Source organism: Hipposideros armiger, unplaced genomic scaffold (assembly GCF_001890085.2).
Source record: "Hipposideros armiger isolate ML-2016 unplaced genomic scaffold, ASM189008v1 scaffold_116, whole genome shotgun sequence".
NCBI classification, from domain to species: Eukaryota; Metazoa; Chordata; class Mammalia; order Chiroptera; family Hipposideridae; genus Hipposideros; species Hipposideros armiger.
Genome location: NW_017731466.1, coordinates 2,778,253 through 2,787,472, shown reverse-complemented (window position 1 = coordinate 2,787,472; position 9,220 = coordinate 2,778,253). Strand labels below are relative to the sequence as shown.

Sequence of the window (9,220 nt, the reverse complement as noted above, 5' to 3'; positions counted from 1 at the left end):
AAAACAAACAAAAAAACCCTGGGATTCTCACTGGAATTGCATTATTTACATATTAATTTAGAAAAATTGACCTTTTTCTTACATCAACTCTTGTCATTCAAGAGCATATAGTTCTTTCCATTTGTCTGGATCAGGTTTTATAGTTTTCTTATTTTTCTAATTAGATTTATTGGGGTGACAACGATTAGTAAAACTACATAGGTTTCAAGTGTGCATTTCTATAATACGTCATCTATATATCACACTGTTCGCTCACCACCCAAAGTCAGTTCTTCTTCTATCACCATATATTTGACCCTTTTACCCTCTTCTACCACCCTACTCTAGAGTTATCTTCTTAAATATCTTGTACTTTTTCTGTTAAATTTTTTAAGTATTTATAATTTTTATTGCTGTTGTGAATGGCATTTTTTCCACTTTCATTTCTGTGTTTGTATTCTTTATTTTTTTGTGTATTTATTTTTATGCATCCATCTTACTAAATTTCTTTATTAATTATGGAAGATTTTTTAAATTAGTAATTTTTAAATTTTTCTATGTGATTTTTATCCTTATTTTCAAATATTGATACTGGCTATTTCATTGTCCCATCTTATTGTATATATTTTTTAAAATTATTTTTGTTGTTGTTAAATATATATATTTTTAACTTTATTGGGAAAAAAAATGTGTTTTTTCCAGGACCCACCCACTCCAAGTCAAGTCATTGTCCTTCAGTCTTAGTTGTGGAGGGCGCAGCTCAGCTCCAAGTCCAGTAGCCATTTTCTATCTAGTTACAGGAGGTGCAGCACACCATACCATGCGGGAGTCAAACCAACAACCTTGTTGTTAAGAGCACGTGTTCTAACCAACTGAGCTACCTGGCCGCCCCTATCTTACTGTATTTCCTAGAATTTTCAGATAATGTTTTCTAATGGTGACAATGAACATCGTTATTCTTTTTTTTTTTTTTTTCATTTTTAGCTGAGCCATCCTGCCACCTGTTGGCAACTCAGTGGCAGGTCAGCTCGGGCCGTGAATCGAACTGGAGACCATGTTGCTCAGAGCTTGCACTCTTGAGCAAGTTCTTAACCAGCTGAGCCACTTGGCCGGCCCTTCATTTTTTGTTTTAATGTGAATGGCTTTAAAGTCATTTAGAATGATATTTGCTATCTTTGCTAAATAATCTATATCATGCTTAAGTAATTTCTTTTTAGTTCTATTTTACCAAAATTTCTTATTAAGAATGGATACTATATTTTATTAAACCTTTCAGTAGCTATTGATAGAATTGCTTTCTTTTTAAATTTATTAGTGTAATGAATTTTGCTGATTCCTGATATTCAATCAACTTTATATTCCTTGGTCATAGGATATAGTTCATTATATTTGCTTGGTCATAGGCTATATAGTTCTTTTGATACACTGCTGGATTCTATTTGTTAATATTTAGACATTTTTGTCTCTATATTCATGAGTGATTTTGATCTACGATGGGTCTATTGTTTTTTATTTTGTTTGTGACGGCATTAAGATCATGCACCCTTCTTTAAAAATAAGAAAATTTTCCATTTCTATAATCTAGAAGATTTGCAATTAAGTTGGAATTATCTGTTCTTTAAAAGATAATAGAACATAGCTATGAAAACATTTGCTCCTGGTGCCTTTTATAAAAGGTAGACTGGATCTTTAAATCCTTTTCAATTTCTTCAAAGGTAATGGGTCGACTCAACTTTTCTAATTAATTTTGTAATTTATATTTTCCTAGGAAACCATGTATTTTAAGTGTGTCAACAAATCTGATAGAGTATAAGCATCTCTCTGTGTGCTACACAAGTTATGAAGAATGTAGAGATGGAATTAACATTTATTGAACAGCTGCTATGTGCCAAGCACTATGCTTCATATTTTATTTATATTGTCACATTTCATTGAATCCTCATATTGATCCTGTTTAGTATGTATCCTGTTTTTATTTTATAAATGAGAATATTGAGGCTTGGGAAAATGAGGTAATAATACGCCTAGGGTCACAGATAAGGAATAGCAGAGGGGGTCAGAATTGGAACTCAGGTCTCTGTGAGTTCGGAACTGGTGCATTTATCACTCCTGGATTTCAACAAATAGTTTCACAATCATTATATTTAATTACTAAAAAAGAGTTATTTGAGGAAGTGTGTCATTGTTTTCTTTTTCTCCCCCAATTATTGAATACTAGGATAGTTTTCTGTTCTTCACTACAATAAGTGAGTAGAAAAAGGAATAGAGCTTTTCCCTCCTCATATTTAAGACATTTTTTTTCTTAGTCTAGGTTTCCAGAAGAGAATTGTTTATTTGAAGAGTGTGATCATATTAATGACTAATATATACAGAAAGGTATATTTTAAAAGCGAGAATAACAACAGGATTACAAGGAAACATAGTATGATTTTTTGGAAAGAGCCTTACTATGCTATGAAATTCCCTGTGAGATCTTACTTGTAGTCTACTCCTCATTTTCTATGGGAATTCCTCACTCTCTGAGCCCAGTAATTCTTTCCCCTGCCCTTCATAGTCCTTGAATCACTGCCTACCTTTGAATAAATAACGGTCAGACGCTGCCCCATTCTTCTCACCAAGTTGACATGGCTTCTACTCTTCACCAGTCTTCCTCCTTTCTTTCCATCTCTACAATAGCAGTGCTAGGCTCTAAAAACACCCATCTGGGCTTTGGCAGACCCTTGAGAAAATACTGTTATGTTTTTAGAAAAAACCTGATCTCTAAACCATGCCTGATCATTGTATGGAGCAATGGTTTTCAGACTGTACTCTTTGAAGCCCTCAGGATTTGTTTTGACAGAGAGAAGGCCACCAAGCTGGTGGGGTTCTGGGTCTCCCTCCCCATCCTCTTCAACCAGAGTCTCTCTGTTGTTGTCTGATTCATATACTGCAGCTTTTGGATGAGGTTTTCCTTTTAAAATTAATTCCTGCTGCTAAAATTAATGCAGTAGAGAAATAGGAACTTTGAAACATTAACCTAAGGAGTTATGGTTAGATTTTTATAAAATTAATTCAAATATTAAAGTTAATAGCAACCTAACGAACACCGAAAAGTTTCCTGACCCTCCCCCAGACTGACCTAGAAGGTATACCCCACACACACTTACACGCATAAGACCACAAAAACCTAGGATTGTCTATTACTTTCCAATTACTGCCGTGACAGAAAAGGAAAACGTGGCACTTTGGGGAATTAAAATTAATTGAAAGCAGACTTGAGTTAATTTCCATTTCAATGTCCTTTATTGAATGGGCCTTTAGTGCACATTTCTAATTTTGGAGAATGAGAACTTTTTATATTGGGGGGAGGGTGATGAAGTATTTTCCCCTGAAACTACTGAAGTAATTCATGAGGACAAATCCTGCACAGGTTTTCAGAGAGGAAAGTCTATATGATCTTTGTGATATAGAAAAATGCTTTAACAAAATTATGAAAGGGGTTGTTTGTTTGTTTTTTTATACAACCTAAAAGCAACATACATTTCATAAAGTATCATATTTTATGACCTTGGAAAGTCGACTAGAATAACTATAGAAGATACTGAAAGGGGGTGTCAAATATCTACCCCCAAAATAAGAAATAACCCAGGATAATAAAGTAGGAAATTTCTATAAATAACAACTATGTTATTTAATCCATACCAGAGAATAGGGTATATGTAAATTACACTATATCCATTTTATAAAGTTCTTATACCAAATCTACTCTAAGATAGCCTAAATAAATATAGAAATATCCTAAATAAAATATCAGAAAACAAAAATCCAACACTATGACCACTAGAGTTTGTTCTAGAGTATAAAAGTGGCTTGATACTTACAAATCTATTAATATAATTTATTAATCAACATCATAATCAGCAAGAAGACAAAGAGCACAGTGTGACCCATAGAAGCAAAATGAAAAGGCGATAAGACAAATTTCACAATACACAGGCTTATATGCAAATGTTTAAAATGAGGATACCTCAATGATAATGTTACTTTTTAATCCCACTTGCAAATAAATGTATGCATATAATCAAATCATCCTTGAATACCTAACAATTTAAAGTGGCAAAGGCAATAAATTAAAGAATGAAAAAAGGTCTGTGCCACCACACATCCCAAACAATAAGTAGTCTTATTTTGAAAATGGTCCTTGATCCTCGGGTCAGCCTCCCCCTTGACCTTTTCTCAACTATGAGTGTTGCTAGAAACAGTGTGTCCCCTGCCACTGAACCAGGTCACAAGGCCTTAGTTAACCACCAGAATGCTAGTTCCCTCACCAGACTGTGCGCCATGTGGGAGCAGACGGGATATTTTATTCATCTTTATATCCCCAGCTCCTAGCCCTGTTCTGGGCATGTGCTCCACAAATGTTTGTGGAAGTGGATTGAATTCTCATCCGATAGATTAGAGAAACGTGTTTTTTTGTTTTGTTTTTTTTAACCACACATGCTTCACGTAAGCAAAAAAGATTTAGTAGTAAATATAGAAACAGTTTAGCCTGGAGATGATTTTTGTTAGGACAAAAAACATCCTATTTGATTCTATCAAGCAAAGTTTCACTGGCAGAAATAGCTCCTGTACCCACCACTGGGCTTGAAGACTGAGAGAGAGCAGGATTTCCTAACAAATGGCCCCACACCAAATCTACCTATAACTGCTGTGCCGCTGTTGCCAGCGACCTCAAAGTGCCCAGAGCCAGTGAGAAGAGGGCAAAGAACAGAGAATGGGCAGTTCCGAAGCTCAGGAGCCACAGAGGCTCTTCATGTCAACACACAGAATAACAGATCCTCCTGCCTCCTCTCCACTGCCATGTTCATTCTTTTTGATTACCTAACAGTATCAGTCAGGATAGAGTAATTTGGTTGAGTGGCTATGTGTCAGGTTCAGTCAGAGAAAAAAGAATACCAGCATGCTATCACATACACAAGACAGCACAATGGCTAGAGATTATTATTTTAAATTTATGAATGCTAATTGAAGACATCAAAACCTATCAAAAGTTTCAGACCTTATGACGTCCAGGGGTTTTTCTGACTTGTCTTATTAATTCACATACGTAAATGTGTCAGGACCTGATTTTGTGAGGCTGAGTGCTTCATGGGCTATGGGTCTGGTCAGGAAGATGTGCTCTATCTCTTTTCTTACCCGGGTTTGACTCGCTTTAATTTCAGCCTTTCAAATAGGTTCTCTGCCTGGATTCATCTGAGTGGGAATGAAGAGTGTCTCGGAGACAGTCTGTACACGAGGCGCAGTGTTGCCCCCAAACAAGGTAAATACCTACTTCAATAGAAAATAAAGTGAACGTCGCTGTACTTTCACTAGGTCAGCCCTGATGGGAAGAGAGGGATGACGATGAAAGGCAAGGGAGACTCCCAAGAGAACTGTGACTGGAAAGAGCCCTGAGCTCCAGAGAGAGCTCCCTCCAGCCCTAGGGGTGACCCTAATTTGCAGAGAGGGTATATCAACGTGATAAAGCCTTAACTAGTCTTCAGGAAGGATCCCTCCTGCTGGAGCAGAGACAATTGCAAGACTCACAGAATCGGAAACATGAAGCTGAGTTAGTGGTGCCTTGTGAAATAGATCATCTGTCACCAAAGCCTTTTCTAGGTGAGAGGGGAAACCAGGTTACTGCTGTCTCTCCTGAGAGAATTTTTTTTCATAGTTCAGATGAAATGACATCCAATTTGGATCTGCCTTTGGCATTTTCAGAACCGCTAGAAAGGAGAATAGAGTAACATTCACTCTTCAGAATGATGGTAATTTCTCACTACCTCCCAGTGAACAGACTCCAGGAGTTGGGAATCAACGACAAACCCTGCAAATCTATCACCTCCGTTGGAAGACTAGCCCACCACCCGTGCACCATTGACGAGGGTCAGCAGTGCTCTCTTGCCAGTGAAGCTACAGCATTCTCCCTGTAGGGCTAGCCTTCCTACAGGCCATATGCATTTGTACCTAAGGACCTCAGCCCCTGCCAGCCCTCTGCCTTCAAACACCCTGCCTTCTGCTGACCCACGTCCTGCTCCACCTTCAAAGGGCAGTTTATGTCTCACACTCTTCATATGCCTTCTCCTCAGCTGTCACGTGTCCTCACTAAGGATACTTAGAACTTATAACCAGCTATTATTAGAGTCCAACACACAGTAGCCTAGATATAAGAAATAGCATTTTTATTGATCAATGAAAAATCTAAATTCATCATTAGTTTGATTATTTCTTTTATAATTTCAGCCTATTTCATACATGCCCTCCCTAGAGCTAAGGCACACTGAACCCAACCAATGAGTAATTTCTTACCACATCTGGTACCTTTGGCACAGGGAGAAAAGGCCTAGAAACATTCCTTAAAGAGAACAGAACACAATGAGACTGGTTTTACTAAGAAACTATATTCTGATTCCTAAATATCTTACTGTACTATTTCAATTTATTTTTTGGAACAAGTTGGGACAATAATAAATAAATAAAATATAGAATATTAGTGCTCCATTCTCCTGCCTCCAAGCTACAGTACATGTTTCTCCCATCCCAGATAATTGGCTAGCAATCCTGTTCTACAGAACCTTTAAAAGTACATATGGAACCACACTGAACAATCTCACTTGAAATCTGTTCTAGGGCTGCTTGAGCACACTGTAAGTAAATCATTCCATGCAGATTATACCCATTTCATCTTGTTTTGATGTCACCGGAAAACAGTTCCCTTGCCTGAAGAGAAGTTGATCTAACGGTGCACACATGTTGCGTCGCACTGTTTCCTATCCTTGGTGCTATGTACTGAGCGCTCTCCATAGGCCATCATTTTGTTTTTCAGTAATGTAGTCAGTGAACATTTTCATCAGGCTTCCCACTGTAGCACCATGTAAACATCTTCCGCCAGTCAGGAAGGTAGTGCCCCTGCTGACCAGAAGGGTGGGGAATGGGAAAAATACTGGGCTCACCCAGCCGACCCTGACTTCTCACCCATGCAGGGCTACAGAAAGCCAGGCATGCTCTCTGCGCTTCCATTTCCTCATCTCCAGCATGAGGAAGCTCTCAGCATCCTTGCAGCTCTAAAATGCTGAGGCTAAAATCTCACAGGGTACCTCCAAATATTACTCAACGACAGGGTGATATAACAACCAGTGGCCTCCCTTGCTCAGCCCTACAGTTCCCAGAGCCTTCCATTACTGTCCTTTTGTTCAATCTAACCCCTCCCCCCCAACAAAACCCCCCCAAAAAAGACAGTACATGCTAACTAGTTTACAATTTCCCAATCCCTACTTCTTCCACTGTGCAGCTTTAGCTACTTTTTAGTATACAGTGCTTTATTTTTAGGGAAGGAAACAAAACTGACTGTTCTTCTGCCTTTTTCCCCTGCTAAATGCATATCGCTGGTTGCACTTACATTTCTTTCCAGTAAATATTTTCACTGGGCTGTTCCAAACTCAACCTGTTAAAATCACATCAGCCGTCTTGAGCCTTCCCAAAGCACCTCCTTCAGATCTCCCTGGCTCTGTCATAGCACCGCCACTGACACAGGCTCACGACCTCAGAATGAACTTCCCCTCACCCCACAGTCCACCAGTAGTGAAACCCTTCTGGATCTTGCTTTATAAAGTCTCTTAAATTTCCTCCTTCCCTTCTCATTGTCACCGCTTTGGTTCAACCCTGACTGCTTTGTGCCTGCATAGCTGTAGGAGCATCCTGATTAGTTTACCAGCTTTTTACACTGCTGCTAGATTATTTTCCTTTAAATATCAATCTGATCATCTCTTGCTCCTCAAAAACTTGAACAGATCTCTTCTTAATAAAATGTAATGAAAGCTTCCCCTCCAGTGTTATTCCTGATATGTAGGGGACACTCCAGCCGCCCGAGACTTATTCACCACGAGCATTCCTACCAGCTTTCTCCCTCTCCCTGCTACCTGGTCTGTCCTCCTCGCCCTACTTCAACTGTGAAATCCTGACTCATTCCTCAAAGCCGAACTCAAGCCCCTTCCGCTCTGCAATGGACCCCTTCAATCCAATGGGAAATTATCTCTCCTTTCTTGGAATATCTGTAGAACTCAGTTGGCACCAAAACTACAGTTTTCTACTGTTATTTCTCTTACAAAAATAATATCATTTTCTAAATAAGATTATAAACTTCTTGAGAAAAGAGGCTATTGTTCCCACCTCTTAGATCCCTGGTGCTCATTTTATGTTCTCAGAGGATAAAGCTCTATAAAAGTTTGTTGACTAAGATGATAAACCTTCCAAACGCTGTCAACAGTTAACTACCTAGCACATAACCCTCCTCTAATTATTAGGTGTTAATTAGTTATTAATAACTAGGTGTTCTTTTACCTAAGAAGTTGGTTATCAATAGTCACAGGTGTAGAGACTAAGCGAGGAAGAATTTGGCCACAGGAAATCCAGGCTAGGAGAGTGGAACACCAGGGTTTAATGCTCCATCTCAGTCTCAAAGTGCAGTTTTCAGATTACAGGGTCATAAAATAGGATGGGCTGCAATGGTTTAGCCCTTGTTAATATATACGTATATTAGATTCCAATGTTTTGGATTTGGAAGGAAAGTTCATTCTTTTCTTCCTTCGCCCACTTTGGATTACACCTTAGAAACCTCACTCCTTGCCCACTTTTTTCTTTGTAACACCCAGAGGACCTGCTTTCAGCCTGTAGTGTCTGCCACTCATCTTCCTGGGAATCCATGCTCCTGCCCTGCTGTCAGTCTCCAAAACAAACTATGTGATAGGCATTGAATGAGCCAGTAGATGCAAGATGAACCTAGAAAAACAAAAAACAAAAAACCCACCCCTTTAAAAGCAGTATTTCCAGCCTTGTCCTTGAGTCTAACTCTTCACACATTCTTTACTTTAGCTTGGGTTCTCCCTCTAGCCTGTGGTTTATGAAGCTGAAGAGAGAGATACTGTAAATCTGGATGCAAAGTTCACATGTAAAACAAATCCCTACTTCTGAAAATCCTGTGAATTCAGTTATCATAACTTTTTAAATGTACTGCTAATAGCCATAATGCCCATTGGCAAAAATTAAATGGAGAAGTAGATGCAGTACATTTGAAAAGTCATTAAAATGTCAGAATGTTCAGAATCTTAGAAGTGAGAAAAGCTCATTTGCGAAAATCCCGGGACACAAAGGATGTGAAGAGGAAAAGTGAGGTTGAAATTCAAGCCCTTAGGCACCTCCACCAGGGCCCACTTTGTTGGAATCT

At 38.6% G+C, this 9,220-nt stretch overlaps 1 protein-coding gene and 1 long non-coding RNA gene across 12 annotated transcripts in view; one reads left to right on the top strand and one right to left on the bottom strand.

The window, feature by feature from the left end:
* ARHGEF33 (Rho guanine nucleotide exchange factor 33) overlaps positions 1–9,220 on the bottom strand; it is a 110,136-nt gene that overhangs the window by 89,117 nt on the left and 11,799 nt on the right. The gene's annotated exons all lie outside the window — the stretch shown is intronic.
* Positions 1–9,220, top strand: part of LOC109385474 (uncharacterized) — a 31,819-nt gene that overhangs the window by 18,940 nt on the left and 3,659 nt on the right. The window contains exon 3 of the long non-coding RNA XR_002124633.1: positions 5,181–5,278. This is a non-coding gene — a long non-coding RNA (uncharacterized LOC109385474). The remainder of the gene's footprint in view (positions 1–5,180; positions 5,279–9,220) is intronic.